The sequence below is a fragment of the Crocuta crocuta genome, unplaced genomic scaffold (genome assembly GCF_008692635.1).
Source record: "Crocuta crocuta isolate KB4526 unplaced genomic scaffold, BGI_CrCroc_1.0 scaffold62, whole genome shotgun sequence".
Lineage (NCBI taxonomy): Eukaryota > Metazoa > Chordata > Mammalia > Carnivora > Hyaenidae > Crocuta > Crocuta crocuta.
The window spans coordinates 6,339,834-6,357,750 of NW_027529173.1; the positions used below are offsets into that span (position 1 = coordinate 6,339,834).

The following is a 17,917-nucleotide window of genomic DNA, read 5'->3' on the forward strand; positions in this document are numbered from 1 at the left end:
AGGTATTAAAGCAAAAATGTTTAAGCAACACCATTTAATCAAGCATATTTTTGCATAAATCCTTGCATTTAAATGAAAATCTAGTAATACTAAAAGAAAACAACCTTTTTTGGGTAAGCCTTACTGTTAATCTTTCAATATATAAATATCACTAAAAACTAAAGAAAGCAATTATGCTTCCCAGGAAAATCAAGATGAGACTTACCTTCCTACCTTAAACAACCAGGAAAATGGCAAAACATTTGAAACAATTGTTTTCAGATCTTGGGCAACCATCATCATTCCAAGACTATTATCCTGATATCCAGAGAAGGTGAACAAACATGGTGAGTTACGATGTTTGTGGCTCTCTTTTTAGATGCTTTCTAACCCGTGGTACAGGGAGGAGAATCCCAACTACAGAATGGTGTTCTACCTAAAGAGGCAGAGATCATGGGGCACCTGGTGTTCCATTCGGTTGAGTGTCCAACTTAGGCTCAGGTCATGATCTCCTGGTTCGTGAGTTTGAGCCCTACGCGGGGCTCTGTGCTGACAGCTCAGAACCTGGAGCCTGCTTTGGCTTCTGTGTCCTCTCTCTTTCTGTCTCTCTCCTGCCTGCACTCTGTCTCTCTCTCAAAAATAAACATTAACTTAAAAAAAAATAAAGAAGCAGAGATCAAATTTCAGGGAGGTAGAGGTGGCTGAAAACTGAGGAGTGAAGTATAAGAAAAGAAGGTATACAAGGGAAGAGTTCTAGAAGTATGCATAGAATATTCTGTGATCTTTTGCTGAATTTAAAGTTTCCCATGAGTAGAAAAATATCCACTTGTCCAAAAAAAGAAATACCAAAGATATATAACTAAAAAATATGGAGAGTTTGCACAATTCTAGGATACTTTTGTGTTTTAACCAGCCATAATAGAGAGATTATATTGAACACTCAGGACATTCAGGAGAGATAGCTGGACATACTAGGAAAAAAAAATTCTAGAGTAAAACTACCATGGGCTTGATAATAAAATTTAAAAACAAACCTCAAGATAAGTAACTTAACTATATGCCAGACCAAAGTCCAACAGCCTTTAAGAGAATTTTTAGAGAACTATGCTACTCAACAATATAAAATTAACAAATGTCCAATACCCAGTGAAAATGAGTAGACATATAAAGAAACAGGAAAATGTTACCTATAACCAGTAATAGAATAATAATTATTATTGATTTTACCATTGATAACCATCAGTTTAATTCAGCACATTCACAGATTAAGAGAATATACCACATGACCACCTTCATAGGTGATACAATTGAACATCAATTTATAGCAAACCTTACATAATTTCCCTCATTCCTTCTCTTTATTATTTAGAAATCTTCTGAATGGAAGAACTGTTCTTTCTTCTCCATGTATTTATTTTTTAATTATTTATATTAGTGTACAGATATAACATTCTATTTTGTGAATTAAAATTCAATACTCTAATTATTTAATTTTTTCTCAAATTTTTTCTTCTTGGTCATTGAACATGACTTCAGCTTTGCTCCTGTGTATGTTTAATCAAGCCAAAATAATTTTGAAAAAGAGCAAAGGTTGAGGAGTTATTCTACATGATTTCAAATATAAATACATATATAAATCAAGGAAAGAAAAAAGAGTGCCCCCAAATGAACACACACACATATATGGGTAATCAATGTTAACAAATATGACAAGATAGTTAGATGGAAAAAGACTTTTCTTTCCAACAAATGGTGCTGGCACAACTAGATATCCATTTGAAAAAATATATGCCTCAACCCTTACCTTACACTATTCATGCAAAATTAATTTCAGATGGATCCTAGACATATTGTAGAATTTAAAGCTAGCAAGGTTTTAGAAAAATAAGTTAGGAAAATAAGATAGTACCTTGGGTAGGCAAAGGCCAAAAAGTATGAATCATAAAAGGAAAAAATCAATAATTGGACTTTATTGAAATTAAAATTTTATGTCCTTCAAAAGACACGTTTAAGAAAGACAAAGACCTGGAGAAAATATTCCAAATGCACATTTCTGATAGAAGACTGGGTTTTAAAATTTATAAGAATTTCTACAGCTTGATAAGATAAACAACCTCATTTAAATGAAGAAAATATTTTACAAGCTTTCCATAAGAAAATATATGTGAAAGACCAAGAAACCCATGACAAGTTGCTCAAAATCAGGAGTCATATAAAATCACCCTAAGATATACTACCCATGTACCAGAAGGGCCACAATTAAAATGACTGTCAGGAATTCTGCTTCTGTCCAGAAAGGATTAACTGCTGTAGTCATTGCCTTCTCAATGTAAACATATAACTGGACAAAATATTTGTAACAACTCTTTCCAGACATCGAACAACAAAGGCAGAGGCCTGGGATTACGGAGAGAAGGGAAACAAACAAGGTCAGCCCTATAAATGCTCCAGTGTACTTCCTGGAAGGAGTTTCTAGGCCTCAGGGTAGGAGGATGAGCCCAAAGGAAGCCTGGTAGCTTTGTGGATTTAAAAAGACAGACATTAGAGTTTGGGGAGGATGAGGTGGCTGGACAAGAAAGAAAAGGGAACTGTGCAAAGGGAGAGCCCTTTCTTTAGAAAGGCTATAGGAGCCACTCTAAAATTTATATGGCAATTCAAAGGACATAGAGTGTGCTAATCAATTTTGGACTACGTATAAAAGCTCAAGATTTTAATAAAGCTACAATAATCAAGACATTATGATATTGCTATTAAGGATATCCACATAGGCCAGTGAAACAGAATAGGGAGTCTAGACATGCATATATGACCAAATAATGTTTGTCAGACTGTCAAGATGTTGGGTGAAGGACAGACTTTTCAACAGGTGATGGTCAGAATGATTAGACACCTAAATTTAAGACCTAAAACTATACATCTGCTAGAAGAAAACATAGTAGAAAATTATAATCTTGGATTAGGCGAAGATGTCTTAGAATATGTAAAGCTAAGGCATAAAAAAATCACCCCATGAACAGCAAATTAAAAGCTTTTATTTTTAGAAGAAAACTATTCTTAAAAATGAAGAAGCAAGCCACAAGCTGAGAAAAATATTTGCAAAGCAGTGATCTGATAAATGTTTTGTTTTTGAGTTATTATTTATTTACTGTTGAGAGAGAGAGTGAGAGAGAGAGAGAGAGAGAGAGAGCTTGAGCAGGGGAAAGGCAGAGATAGAGGGAGACAGAGAATCCCCCTCAGGCTCTGCACTGTCAGTCCAGAGCCTGATGTGGAGCTTAAACTCATGAACTGAGCCAAAATTAAGAGTTCGGTGCTTAGCTGACTGAACCACCCAGGCTTCCCTGATAAATGTCTTGAAGCTAGAATAGATAAATAACATATAACTCAATAAGACACAACATTAAAAATGGGCTGAAGATTTGAACAGACCGTTCACTGAAGAAGACATAAAAATAACAAGCCCAAGAAAAGATACTAAACATCATAAGTCATTAGGGAAATGAAAATTAAAATCACACTGAAATACTATCAGCCATCCACTGTATTAGTGTGATATCCAAAAAATCTTTGGTTAACCCCATATCATAAAGCTTTTCTTCCATGTTTTCTTCTCATAGTTCTGTATTTTTGGGTCCACATTCAGGTCTATGATCCATTTAGTGTTACTTCATATATATGAGGCAAGATATGGAATGACATCTGCATTTTGCAAAATGATAGCCCATTGTTACAGCACCACTTGTTTACTTTTTCCATTGAATTGTTCTTGAGTGTTTGCCAAAATCAATTGTTCTTATATGTGTGGTTCTATTTTTGGACTCTTTATTATATTTAATTAATCTATTTTCTTGTTTTGATGCTAGGCCTTGATTAGTATAACTTTAAAAGTCTTGAAATCAAGTATTGGTCCTCCAACTATTTCATTCTTTTCAAAAGCTGTGTTGACTATTCTAGGTCATTTCTGTATAAAGTTTTTAATCAGTTTGACACTTTTTACAAAAAAAAAGCCTCCTGAGATTTTCATTGTAATTTTTTTTTAATCTATAAATTAATGTGAGGAGGGGCACCTGGGTGGCTCGGTTGAGTGTTCAACTTCAGTTCAGGTCATGATCTTGCAGTTTGTAAGTTTGAGCCCCACATCAGCCTCACTGCTGTCAGCATGTCAGTCCAGAACCTGCTTCAGATCCTCTGTCTCTCTGTCTCTGCCCCTGCCCTGCTTGTGCTTTTCCCCAAAATAAATAAATTTAAAAAATTAATGTGACAAGAATGTACATATTAATATATGAGTTCTCCATCTTCTATTCAATGTATGTCTCTTCTTTTTATTGAGGTCTTCTTTCATTACTTCCAGTAATGTTTTATTGTTTTTATATAGGTATAGTATATCTGATTTATCCCTTATTTTTTCATATCCTCTTAGTGTGTATGAAACATCATCAATCTAAACATCCTACTAAATTTTGTTGGGGGTTTATCCTGTTTTGGTGAATGGCAACAACTGCAAAGAATGTGATCACTTTTTTAGGTAAAACATTAAAAAGAATATCACTCTTCTTGCTCAAGTAAAAAAACCTTGAGAAAGGGTTTTAATTGGCCTGGCTGGTTTTACATACATGACTCTGACTTTATCTGTCAGGAGTGCTTTGTCAGTAAAACAGAAAGTAACTTCATAATAGTGACTCACACAAGTGGAAAATTATATTTCCTCCAATATCAAAACTAAGGAAAACAGCCTATACCAGTGAAGTGGTTCAAAACCCAAGCTCTTTCCATTTTTCTGTTCCAAAATCTTTGGTATTGGCTTATGTCCTCATGCTTATTGCACTGTGGTTACAGAATGGGTGCTGCGTCTCAGGTACTACATCTGAATTTCAGCTGGCAAGAGATCAAACTGGCAAAAGGACAAGCCAACTCTGTCTATGCATTCTTATCAGGGAAACAGAATCTATCCTAAGAGTCTCTTCAGCAACCTTGTATCTCATTGGCCAGAAATGGTCCACATGGCCACTCTTAGCCACATGGGATTCTGGGAAATGGATTATTTTATCTTTTCCAACCTCTTTGATAAAATCAGGAAGAGGGGAAATGGATTATATTTAAGCATTCTGGAAATCAAGCTATAATGTCTGCCACACTGATGAATGCTATGCCTGGAAGATAGAAAAGTGTTATTAATCCAGCAGATCCTGTCTCAAGGTAGGGAAGGACGCAGTCTATTTTTACAAGAGGAAATTCAGGGCATGACTAGGATGAGAGAAATGATGTTTCTCAATCACGCACCAAGTGAAGGCAAATCTCTACAATTTCTCTCTTAGGATAATACAATTGGATTAAGTTCTCAGCAGCATTCTCCTTTATTTAAATTGGATTAGAAGCAGAGTTTAGACTAATACATATTACCTACTCCTAAGGTCTACTAACATTTCTTTAGAGAGGAAATGTTGTACATGGAAAAAATAAGAGCATGAGTCTGAAGCCAGAGTCCTGTGTTCAAATCCTAGAATATTATCTAGATTTGTCACAGTCCGTAAATTACTCAACTCTTGGAAGCCTCAATTTCCACATCTATAAAATGGAGATAACTACAATGAATGGCCATAGTATTGGGGGGAGATTAAGTGAGATAACTTTTCTACAGCATCTAGCTTCTATCTGACACTTAAAAATGTTCATTTTCTTCCCTATGACTTCTTTCCTCTACTTTTCCCTTTTATTTCTTCTGATTAGATTTAAAGCATCTCTGAATCTCCTATTTGTGTTATTCCCCAAAGGACTCCTGACATGCCAAATGAGATACAAATTTTCAGAAGTTTGCATAATATTTGTGAAAGAGCCATGGAAACATATATGTCTGGCCAAATGACCCTAACCTTCCCAGGTCTAACCAAATGATAGTGTTGGGAAGACTTCTCATCCTGGCTGTGTTCAGGATACAAACTTTCCTCGTGATTCTGAGACTTATCTGCACACAGTAGATGTCAAGTCTGTCATATTTCTTTAGGAAAGCCTCCCCTGCTTTTCTAGTCAATCCATACATTTTTATATGCTCCCATGTTAACATGTATGTCTCTGTTCTAGTACTCACAGAAATTCTAATTTTGCATCTGTGGCCGTCTTTACATTTTGATTAGCATTTCTGAAAGAAGGGATAGTATTTTCTTCTGTTCACAAGTGTATCCTAAGTGTCTACACTAGAGATAAGAGATGGAGAACATTCCAGAAAGAATCAAGTACCTTTTCTGAGTTGTCCCTAAAACACATCTTCACCCCTCTCCTTCCCACAATTTATCAGCACTTACTTGGATTGTAGGATTTAGGAAGCTGTTTTGTGCCAAAGAGAGCAGAAGTTATGTTTCTCTGTCACTAGCAACTTAACATCTTCTTTGTAATGATTCGTTGCCTAATTTATTCATTCACTTGCTGAAATAGTTTTATGGAAGAAAATATTCCATGCAGCTCTCATTTTTAGTTTCATAAATGACAGGATCAATTTGCAAAAAGTGGGGATTGGGATAAAAAGTTCTAAAAATGCATTTCCCCTCAAGCAGATGGACTAGTAGAATGTGCCATGGAATGGACGTTTCCTGTCCTACAGCCACAGAAGCATGGGAATGCAAGTTCAAGATTGCGTGTTGGGGCCTCAGATTCAGAGTTCAGCCCTCCTAAGAGCTGTGCTAAGAGGTTTCTGCACTGTCTACCACCTCCTATTTGGAAATCCATTTGACTTTTTCCATTAGTGTTTTTCTTCTTTTTGAAGTGTTGTAATTCAGCCTCAGTGTGTGGTCTGGCTTCATTCTCACAAGAGCAGAGACTGGACGACCTGAGCCAAATTGTGGTGGGCCAATGATACAAATTGCCTCTATTTTCCATTTTAACAACAATTGTTTTTACTTTAGCAACTCAGAAGCTGGAACTTTCTTGAGCCGGGGGGAAGGAAGAGAGTAGAATTTTGAATATCTATGAATAAAAAAAAAAATGAAAATAAAGGATAAATCTNAATGATTATCATTAATATTTATATTATATATATATAAAATACATATATTTTGAATTAAAAGAATGCTTCTCTGTGATTTGTCAGGAGTCACCAAATTGGTACATGCTACAACTTTGCTACCACAAACCAACTTGCTCTTTTTCATAGTGCATTATACTTCCTTTAAGATTCTAATTTGGGCTTGACTCCATGTGTTTCCATAAGTCAGCCACTCTTGAACCTGAACCAGCTCCTAACCTTACTTTTTGAATAAATTAATGGGGGATATGTCAACATTTCATATACAGTGCTGTATTCATTGCCTTTCTGGTTACCCATAATTGGATGATAACAGAAGAGAAATCTATTGTAGAGTGCAGAGTGTGATGCCCCTCTCACTATGTTGAAATTTATGTTCATAACATAAATTATGTAATAAATTATATGGTAAATTCAGGAACAAACATGTGTCTCTGAACTGAAATTCAACATGACAGTCTCAAATAAATGTTGAAATGTTAGACAAACCATTTGCTTTTACTACCTCAACTTTTAAAGTCTGCTAAATGGGATACTGATTCCTGTTTCCACCTATATTGAAGACTTAAAGAGTTATTGTCTATAATGTGATTCTAAAGACATCTGGCTCCCAGATGCACTGCTTTTTATAATAAAATCAGACATAGATAATCAACTTTATTCATTACTTACTAAATAGCTCAATATTCAACTCAGGCTGAATTGAGAGGTTTTTAAATACTATCACTTCTTCTATCATTTTGTAAGAACAGTTTGTCCACAACTCACATTCACCCCATTTTTATTAATTATAACCACAAATTCCGAGGTTGTATCATCTTCTTATATAGTTGATATATTTCTTTGTCCCTCAGAATCTGAACCTATGTTTTCAATTCAGTTTGAATATATACTTTGGTTTAGGATTTTTTTTTCAATCATTATTTTCAGGGTTTACTCCACTTGTTCATTTCTGTATATATTTATTTAGTTCATATTTATTGAACACATTGTATTTGCCAGGTTTGGAGATAATACAAAAAATAAGAAACTCAAAGTTCCTACCTTTGAGTAGTTTACATTTGGGGTTGGTCTAGGTGACGTTACAGAGGAAAACAAAATAAAATATTGCATAGGGTGTGTAAAGATGGATACTGATTTCTCGAAGAAGGTAACATTTGAAGAAAGATTTAAAATATGTAAAAAGTCAGGTACTGTGAAGACCTGGAGGAAGAGCATTCTGGACAGAGGGAAGAATAAGGCTGAAGGCTTAGAAGGAGCAGAGGAGGTGGGGAGTGCCAGAAAATTAGGCAAGGGCAAGGTTCCACAGGGTTGTGGCCCATGGTAAGTTCTTGAAAATTTTATGTAGAGAATGTGATATCATGAAAGCATTTGAATACAGGAAACTTTCATGATATTAGTTTCTAATACTAAATGGCTGTTTCTTTGAAAGAACCAGGAAAAAAAAATCAATAAGTGTATACTGAAGGTTTTCTCTGTGCAGGACATTAGGCTTAAATTGTAAGGAAATAAACAAGAATACAATTAGAAGCCTGGCTTTCAGAATCTGACGTATTAGAGCAGATAGATCAGAAATAGATAAAAAGATAGGGGCTGTGGAATTAGATGAAGGTAATTAAGAGCCATAAACTTACAGTGTGCCTGGGTGGCTGGTCTGTTAAGCGTCTGACTTCAGCTCAGATCATGAACTCATGGTTCACGGTTTTGAGCCCTGCTCCAGGCTCTGTGCTGAGAGTTCACAGCCTGGAGTCTGCTTCAGATTCTCTCTCTCTCTCTCTCTCTCTCTCTCTCTGCCCACCCTCCACTTCTGCTCTCTCTCTCTGTCAAAAATAAATAAAACATTTTTTAAAAGGCACAAATTTCCAGTTATAAGTACTAAGAATGTAATATGCAACATGAAGACTATAGTTAACAGTGGTATATAGAATTGTTTGTTTCTTAGAATTTTTTCTTAGAATTTTTTTGTATCTGTATGAAGTAGTAGATATAAAGTAAACTTATTGTGATAGTCATTTCACAATATATGTAAGTCAAATCATCACACTGTACACTGTAAGCTTATACAGTGCTGTATGTCAAGTATATCTTAATAAAACTGGGAAATGTACTTTACATCAGAAGACTGCACATGCCAAATTAGTGGCATGGCCTTCCTCTCCTTAAGGAGCTGATTCCTCCTTGGGAAAATAGATCAGTCACAGGTAGGGCAAATGGATGACAGCAGATTATACCACACTACGTGCAAAGTATTTGAAAATAGACATATTGAAGAGCGCTAGGATAGTAAGAGAATTTGGCTGGAGAAAGAAGGCTTGGATGGGGACTTAAACAGCTAGCAGACATCAAAGAGACAGGAAGAAAAGGAAGATACAACAGAATATAAATACATAGGACTCATGGGGCACTGAGGATTCCAGACAAATAAGATAAGAGAGAGGAATGGATGGGTAGAAATTTTGCCTTCCAAACCAAGCAGAAAAATTTAAATTTCCTGATGAAGATACTGTCAGAATTTGTTCAGGGGAGTAATGAAAACTATATGCGAGGAAGACTCGAGTGACAGGGATATAAAGAAAGGTTCAATAAAATGAAAGAACGTTTGAAGTAATGTAACCCAATCTTTATATTTTACATATGTAAAAACAGGAGCCCAAGAAGTGAACTTATTTTTTCAGGTTTTTATGGTCTGTGAGGATCAAGGAAGGAGAGAGAGAGAGAGATGTGAGTAGGTGGCTGAAACCCAAGACAGGACAACCTTATACAGCTTAGTTTGGAGTGATGGCAGTACCATGACCAAAAGGTTTTAATGGATGTGTAATAAAATATATAAAGGTTATTTACATTTTGCATAAAGATTTTTACCTTTTATTGAAATATCCAACATAAAGTATACACATTTGAAACACACAGTTTAATACATTTTTGCAAAGGGAACATAGTTTTATGTAACTAACAAACCGAAGAAAAAATAGAACATACAGAATATATAGAACATTCAGAAAGCCTCTCTACTAACAGTCTACCAATTAAAATGCCCTCCAGTATTAACCAATTTCCTCACTTCTGTCAACTAGATTTATTTTGCCAGTTTTGAACTTTAAATAAATTATAAAATATAGGTATTCTTTTTTATTGTTTTTTACTTATTTAATTTTAAATTCCACTGTAGTTAACATACAATGTTTTATTTGTTTCAGGTGTACAATACAGTGATTCAGGGCTTCCATACAATACCCGCTGCTCATCACAAGTGTACTTCATCTCTATCACCAAATATAGGTATTCTTTCATGTCTGGCTTCTTTGAATCGTCCATCAGTGAGGTTCACCTAGTTGTTATGTACAGCAGTAGAGTTTTTCTTTATTGTTGCTGTATATCAACCTATCATACAGATGTACAAATATTATTAATGAAGATTTGTGTCCTGTTTTCTATTGTGACTAGTATTGCTGTGAATATTCTCACACCTGTTTTTAGTGTACAATGGTATGTGTTTCTCTTGATTACATATCTAGGAGTGAAATTATTAGGTTATAAGGTATGCATACACAAAGCTTTATAGATACTGTCAGTTTACCAAAATAGTTATAAAAATGTGTATTCCCACTAAGTGGTTTACAAGGGTTCAGCGTCCCTCAAGGTCACTTTAAAAAGTGGTTGAGACCTTAACTGAAATTGCATTGAAACTATAGATAAATTTAGAGAAAATTGGCATCTTAAGAATACGGAATAATCTCTGGCCAGTGCTTTTTTTCCATTTATTAACATTTTCTTTCATTTCTCTTGTAACAATTTATAGATTACTGTGTTGAGATATTATAATTTTCATTAGATTTATTCCTACGTACTTGGTGACTTTCTATTATAAATTGATTTTTCTCTCAACTTTTATTTCTGAATGTCTGTAGCTAGTATATAAATGTAATTAATCTATATAGAGCATATATTCAACATTATTGCAAAATTTTAATTTTAATAGTTTCTAATTAGTTTATAAATATTTCTTAGATTTGTGTATTTTCCATCCTTATATGTATGCTTCATTCTGAATTATTTTCTACTAATCTATAATCCAATCACTGATCCTGGTTCTGCAAGTCTTAAGTTGCCATTTTACCCATCTTTTTTTTTTTTTTTTTTTTTTAATAGTTTATTGTCAAATTAGTNTGCGGTGGAGGTCAAGGAGGCTTAAACCCATCTTTTAATACTCAGTTTCAATAATCTAAGCTTTATATTTGATTTTTATTTTATTTATTTATTTATTTTTATTTGATTTCTCTTTTAAATACTGTTGCTGTTTGGTGTGGTTTTTCAAATTGTCATTTATTTTATTAAATGTATTAATCTCCATTATGTAAGAATGTGTATTTTTTTTCTTTGTTCTGGTTATTTGATTGCTTTTTTGGACATATTTTGTAAGTTTTGGAAAATATGTAGAAAAAGAATTGTAAAGGCTTTAGACATCTTCCTCCAAAGAAGATTTAGTGTGTTTGTTTTTCCAATCCAATCTGAGGATAGGCAGATCACTTCCATCTAGGCAAACCCGGTCTATTTTTAGTTGGTTCTTACTCCTTGTATGCAACATTTGCAGGAATCTCAATGTAAAAAAATCTAAAGTGTTTAAATGGGATAATTCTTATTTGGGGGAGCTGAACATTGCTTTTTGTCTCTCCAGCATCAGGAGATTTTCAAAATCTCAGCCAAACTATTTAGCTTCTGAGCAGAATATCACAGTTTCTCTGTCTCAGAATCAGGAAGTAAGTCCTTAGGGTAGAAATCATATGTAGATTGTCAGAGTCACTTTCCTGAAGTCCCTTGATAGGAGTTTCTCAAATTATACCTCTTCTAATAATGTTAAGTCCAATTGTTTTGTCTTCTAAGAGTTTCTAGGCTGCTGCTTTGTGATCATTTTCTAATTTCAGGGCTAGGGACTAACAGTCAAGGTGAAAACGTAGAGACAAATGGAGAGTTTGTTTCAATGCACTAACTTTCTTTTCAGGAATTTGGTTCCTCGATTTCTTGTTGCCTCAATTACTGGATAATAATTTTAAACAGTTCTTTTCTTGTTTTAATTTGTTTCATTTTACTCAGTTTCAATAGTTGATCTCAGAGGGAAGTTTTGTCTAATACACTTTCTGCATCACAGCAAGAATCTCTGAGTTATAAATACAATTTCAATTATGTAAAATGATATTTAAGAAAAAAATTTAAAAAGGAAAATCCTTTTTTCCATTACTGTGTACTATTTTAGGTTTGGGCTTTGGGGGGTTTTGTTTGTTTGCTTTGCATATTATAATTTTGCAATCCCAGTACATGACATTTAAGAAACTTTATAATCTGACTCCGGAACAACTTCTCCAATACCATCTCCTACCATATCTCCTAAACCAAGCTGAACTTCTCAAGGCTTCAAAAATATTTCATCTATTTCCTCATATCTACATTTTTGCATGCTATTTTAATATTCCCAGAACTAAGCTTGTCAACTGATAAATCTGGCATAGTGCATGCATCCAGTGGAAAGGTGTGGTAAGATATGGATCCTTTCAACTCACAGCATGGCTGGTCAGAGTTAGGACTGGCCAGAGCACTCAGGGAAGTTGCCTCCAACTGAGAATTACTTCCTCATTTCCCACAGTGTGCTGTAAAAATAGTATATGTGCTAGGAGATGAACAAATTTGGAAGCAGCAGCCAAGAATATTTCCCTCCACTCTCTTCCACATTCCTATACACAATTAATTTTCATTCCATGAGAGGTTTCACTCACTATTTAAGACTCTGCACAATTGTAATCTCCTTTCTGCTCACTTTACTCATTTCTATAACAACATAATGTTGTAATTTTGTGGCTTTTGATATTGTACCAGATGTATGGGTTTTGAAGTTAGAAAAACTAAATTTGAATCCTACGTGAGGTCTTGCGGTCATTGGTAAGTTTTCTTGGAGTGTCAGTTGTCACATCTGTAAAATGAGGGAAATACTACCTACCTCATTATTTTAAAAATACTTATTGAATGCGTATTTTATGCTAACCACTGAGTTAGTCATTAGATTCAGAGAATTTTTGTGACTGTGCATAGCAATAGCATAGGAAACATCTTTTAATAACTTAATTTGAAATCTTCCTTTTCTTAATTTTAAGATCAATAAATTAGATTGACAGCAGTTGGCAAAGGACTAACTGTCGTTTGAGGTTAGTTCAGTTAGAATGAGGACTAACCAATTCATTGAGGTTCCAAATTTTGGATTCTGAGTAAATATGCAAATTGAACCCTGTAATAGTTTGTCCCCTAAATTCTTATTGTTTTATAGATGAATTCTAAACAGTCTTCTTTGGAAGCCTGCTTGAAAGACTTTTTTTTTCTCTTTTTTTTCTTTTTCTTTTTTTTTTTTTACTTATGAGTTTCATTAATCTGAGTAGAGAATCATACAGATTATATGGATTTTATTTAGGTTTGCTTCCCAACTCATGATTATCTTCCTTGCAGTGGCTCATTTTTTGAACTCAATAGGTTGTCAAGAATGCAGACCCTAAATTAGTCAAACCTGGGTTTAATTCCTGCATCTACCATTTACTAGGTGTTCATTTCATTTTCATAGTACATTCACTGATTAAATAGCCAGTCTAGGCTCCAGCTTCCTCATCTGTAGAGACTGAAGTAATAATTGCATATGACTTGTAGGAATTTTGTGAACATAGGAGGGGATTCTACATGTAAAACTATTATGGCATAGTGGTGCCTGGGTGGCTCAGTCAGTTAAGCAGCCAACTCTTGATTTCAGTTCAGGTTATGATTTCAGGGTTCATGGTACCAAGCCCTGCACCAGGCTCTGTGCTCTCAGTGCAGCTTGGGATTGCCTCTCTCCCCCTCTCTCTCTGCCTTTCTTTTTCTCAAAATAAATAAACATTTTTAAAAAACAGACAAAAACTATTATGGCATGGCACACAATAAGTGCTCAGTAGCCACTGGCTATTGTTATTTTCCCAACCTTAGGCTCTTTTCCAGGAGTCTCAGTGCATTGGCCAAGGAGCAATTTAATCTATTTCCTTCTTCCACCAACATTTTCCAGAGTCCTCAATCCCAGGTGAGAGTGTTGGAAAGGGTCTTAATTCTGAAATGTATTTGGGCAGGCCAGTTATTCCACATAAATCAAGTACCCCCTTGAGGTTCCCCATTTTTTAAAAGCATGGGAATGTGGGCTGTCTTGGCTTCACTGCCTTTGTCCGGTGTGTAGGACGTCCTGGCAGTCCATCCACTTGAGCCTGAAATTTGGCCTTGGGGCTGGGCTCTGTTCACTTCCTCCTAAGTGGGCTTTCAGGCCAGGAAAATGTTGTAATAGAGTTTCTTCTCTCCAAAATATCCCTAGAGATTCCTCCTCTTGGACTTGAGGGTAGACATTCAAATACTGCCTTCTTTGGATGTTTTTTAGTTTAGCCAAGGATTAAGTTTTTCAAATCGTCTGCCTTAATAAATATGTCCAACCCTTCCATTCACTCTATTTGAACCCAAGGTCGGGGGGCTGTTTATATTTAAACCCTTTCCAGAAACCTCATATTCTTTTCCTTTTTGACCTTTTAACCCACCTGCTTGTGTGTGTGTGTGTGTGTGTGTGTGTGTGTGTGTGTGTGTGTGTTAGGCTCTTGGTTTCTGACTTTTCCTTTTATACATTTAATCTTCTCTTATTTTATATTTTAATATAGGTACTAGGGCACAATGAGGAATTTTAAAAATATATACATATACTAACATGAAAGGTAGAGAAAAAAATACTTTGGACCAACAACAAAATATGCAGGAAATGGACATGGAAAATAACCATGTTAAATTTGGTGGGTAAAAGCACAAGCTCATTAGGGATAGAGAAAGTACTTCCAGAGGACAGTGCTACTTAAAAAAAGTTTTTTTAAAAAGGAGACCCCATGGACCTGATTCTGATTCAGTCTGTTTATTTTTTACTATGATCCTGAGCCAGTTTATTGAAACCCAGTGGTCATGGAGTAGAAATCTTTAAATATACCGAGGGATGTAGGCAATAGCACAAATGATTGCACTGTCTTCCAACAGGTAACCTATACAAAGCATCATGGCTTCCAAGCTCTTCACTTATCTGTACTCAGGATTCGTTATTTTCTCATTGAAAGCACAGAGAAAAGTGGGGGTATACAAAGAATTACCCCAGTCACACAGATATAGTCTTGGAAGTTACAGATGCTTCATCCAGGAGAGTTCAAAAAAGCATTAGACCTAATGACTACAAAGGAGGATGTTTCCGTCTTTATCTAAGTGAGGCATGCACTTCTTATGGGAAAAGAAAAGTTCCATCTATATAACCCAGGAAGGCTTTTCCTTCTCCTGTTTATAGGGAATATTCTAATATACTATTTCAATCACCTTTACAGATGCTGATTCTAAAGTATAATGCAATGAGAACTGAATTCTCTAAGGAGTAGTCAGCACCTTCTAGAATAAGGTCATGGGTACACATCCACATCATCTTAGACTGTGAAGTTGGCAAGTTTCACTCCTCCTTCCTCTGTCTGTACCTACATCCACTGTTCCAGGCACATCTTACAAGAGATATAGCATATATTCCATTCTTACAGAACATGTGAGAAAGATTAGTTCATTAAATGATCCATGTCCAGGGGCAGTGGAAGATCAAATTACATCTGCCAAAGTCTTTCGATTCAGCTTTGCCTACTATCCCTATCATCACCTTCTTCCTTCTCTTCTTCCTCTGATGTGTATAAAGAAAGGCCTGGTTTATCATTTTGGAAAGTTACTGGATCCTTTTTAAATGTTCTTACGTGAGGCTTTATATTCCCCAAAATTCGTCATTTCCTGAATTGTCTTTAATTCTGATGTCTGGAAAATTATCACCTTGTGAAATTTGTAAAATCAAAGTAGCCATGGGCCTCTCTTAAATACCAGCTTTAAAATGTTTGTAGGGACTGGCAAACGAATTGACTTTTCTAGATGTTCCTGCTTACAGGACAATTGCAAACTAATTCTGGGAATATTTCCAAGAGAATTTGCTCCAATAATCAGATTATTCAGAGATCCATAATGATATCATCAGCCTCAGTACAGAGGCACTTTCTTGGAGTGATGGCAGTGGAAAAGATACTCAAAACTGACAATAAATATTTTCATAATTTTCAATAACAGTACCATGACTATTAGGTTGGCTAGTGAATGGTGTTTCATTGTTTTCAATATTTTGACTAATAAAATTTATGAATGCCTTATTTAAACATTGTATAAGCTCTATTACTATGGGAATATTTTTGTTAACCACAACTTTGACAGATAACATTGTTGTGTTTTTTCCTTCCAGCTAAGCCAAATTGGTGCTGAGTGAAATCTATTGTGCATCATGACTTTGTCAATCCAAATCGAAGGCTACTCTAGAAGAACAGTATTAAATATTTAATCACTACTTCCGGTACCCTATATTTTTCTCTTAAATAGGCTTGGGTTCATCTCTTTCAATGAAAGCTTGGTTTTTATACTGTGTTGTTGCCAAGGTACCCTCTAGGAACTAGAGAGAAAGAGCTTATCTAGAGAGTTCCAAGTAATTATTACACTGTGTTGATGAAAGATTAATATTGTCAGAGAATTTTAGAGGGAACTTAAGCAGAAAAGTCAAACTTAAGTCCTCTGAGGAAAGAATCTGAAAGAAAAGAAGATCTAAATAAAAGTCAGGGAGAGAAAGTATAAGGAAAGATACTCTAGCGGTTATATACGGAGCTTGTGAAAAACTAGGATTAGACAAAGAACTGAGACAGAGCTAGACAAAGTTCTGTTACAGGTACACCTCCTGTTTCAACAAACCAGGGTTTGTCTTAAAAATGATCTAATTGACCAGGGCAGGCAAGAGGCCCTTAAAGAGAGGTTTTCCTAGTTTATGCCTTCTCTGAGATATCTCTCTCACCAAAGAACCTGGAAGCTTTAATCATAAAACCAAACTATGACATCAGTTGTTTTCAAGTAACAAAAGACGTTAATGCAATTTTTATAGTGCAAAGGTTCTCAAAAGTTTGCACAGGCTAGTGTTTCCTATTAAAAGCCATGATTGGTCTCTGAAATTAATAAATATGTAATCTGGAAGTATTTCTATCTTTTGAAATATCTGTAGCAAATTATTTTACTAGACTTACTATTTTACGTCTTCTGATGATCTTTACGTCTACTGTTCAATAGATAACAGTACAAAACTGTACACCAAACAGGGTCAAAAAAGTATATATGGTATAGTATTACCACAGGTAATATTAGGAAAATTTTGCAGAACACTTAAGGTACAGAGGATAGTAGAGAGAAAAAACAGTCGGATTTTAAAAGGAATGATTTAAAAATTCACTTTAGCAAATTTGGCAATAATCACTGAACTCATTCTTGTACAGATTATTAAATACCTTTTTGGTTACTAAAAAAAAGGTTTTAATTGCAAAAAATTGCAAAAAAAGAGTTTATTTAAAAAGTAATGTGGGGCACTTGGGTGGCTTATTCTGTTGAGTGTCTGACTTTAGCTCAGGTCATGATCTTGCTATTTTTTAGTTCAAGCCCTGTGTAGGGCTCTGTGCTTATAGCTCCAAGCCTGAGGCCTGCCTCAGATACTGTGTCTCCCTCTCTCTCTGCCCCTCATCTTCTCTCTTTCTCTCTCTCCAAAATAAATAAACGTTAAGAAAATTAAAAAAAAAAGTAATGTAATATCTCTCCTCTCTGCTCAATGAGGAGTGAATGAATACCTGTGGAGCAGAAGTGAAATAATATTCATAGTTGTAACTTGTATTTGTGCTTCACAAGTGCCAAGCTCTATGCTTAACACATTGCATACAGCACTCTTATACTTACTCACCACGGCTCTAGGAAGTAGGAAGTCTGTTATATCCATTTTACATATAAAGACACTGAGGCCAA

At 35.1% G+C, this 17,917-nt stretch overlaps 1 long non-coding RNA gene across 1 annotated transcript; it reads left to right on the forward strand.

The window, feature by feature from the left end:
* The first annotated feature begins 271 nt into the window (after positions 1–271).
* On the forward strand, positions 272–16,423 carry LOC144226261 (uncharacterized). The gene is made up of 3 exons (XR_013333575.1): positions 272–326; positions 10,189–10,270; positions 16,332–16,423. It is a non-coding gene; the product is annotated as an uncharacterized LOC144226261 (long non-coding RNA).
* The last annotated feature ends 1,494 nt before the right edge of the window (positions 16,424–17,917 follow it).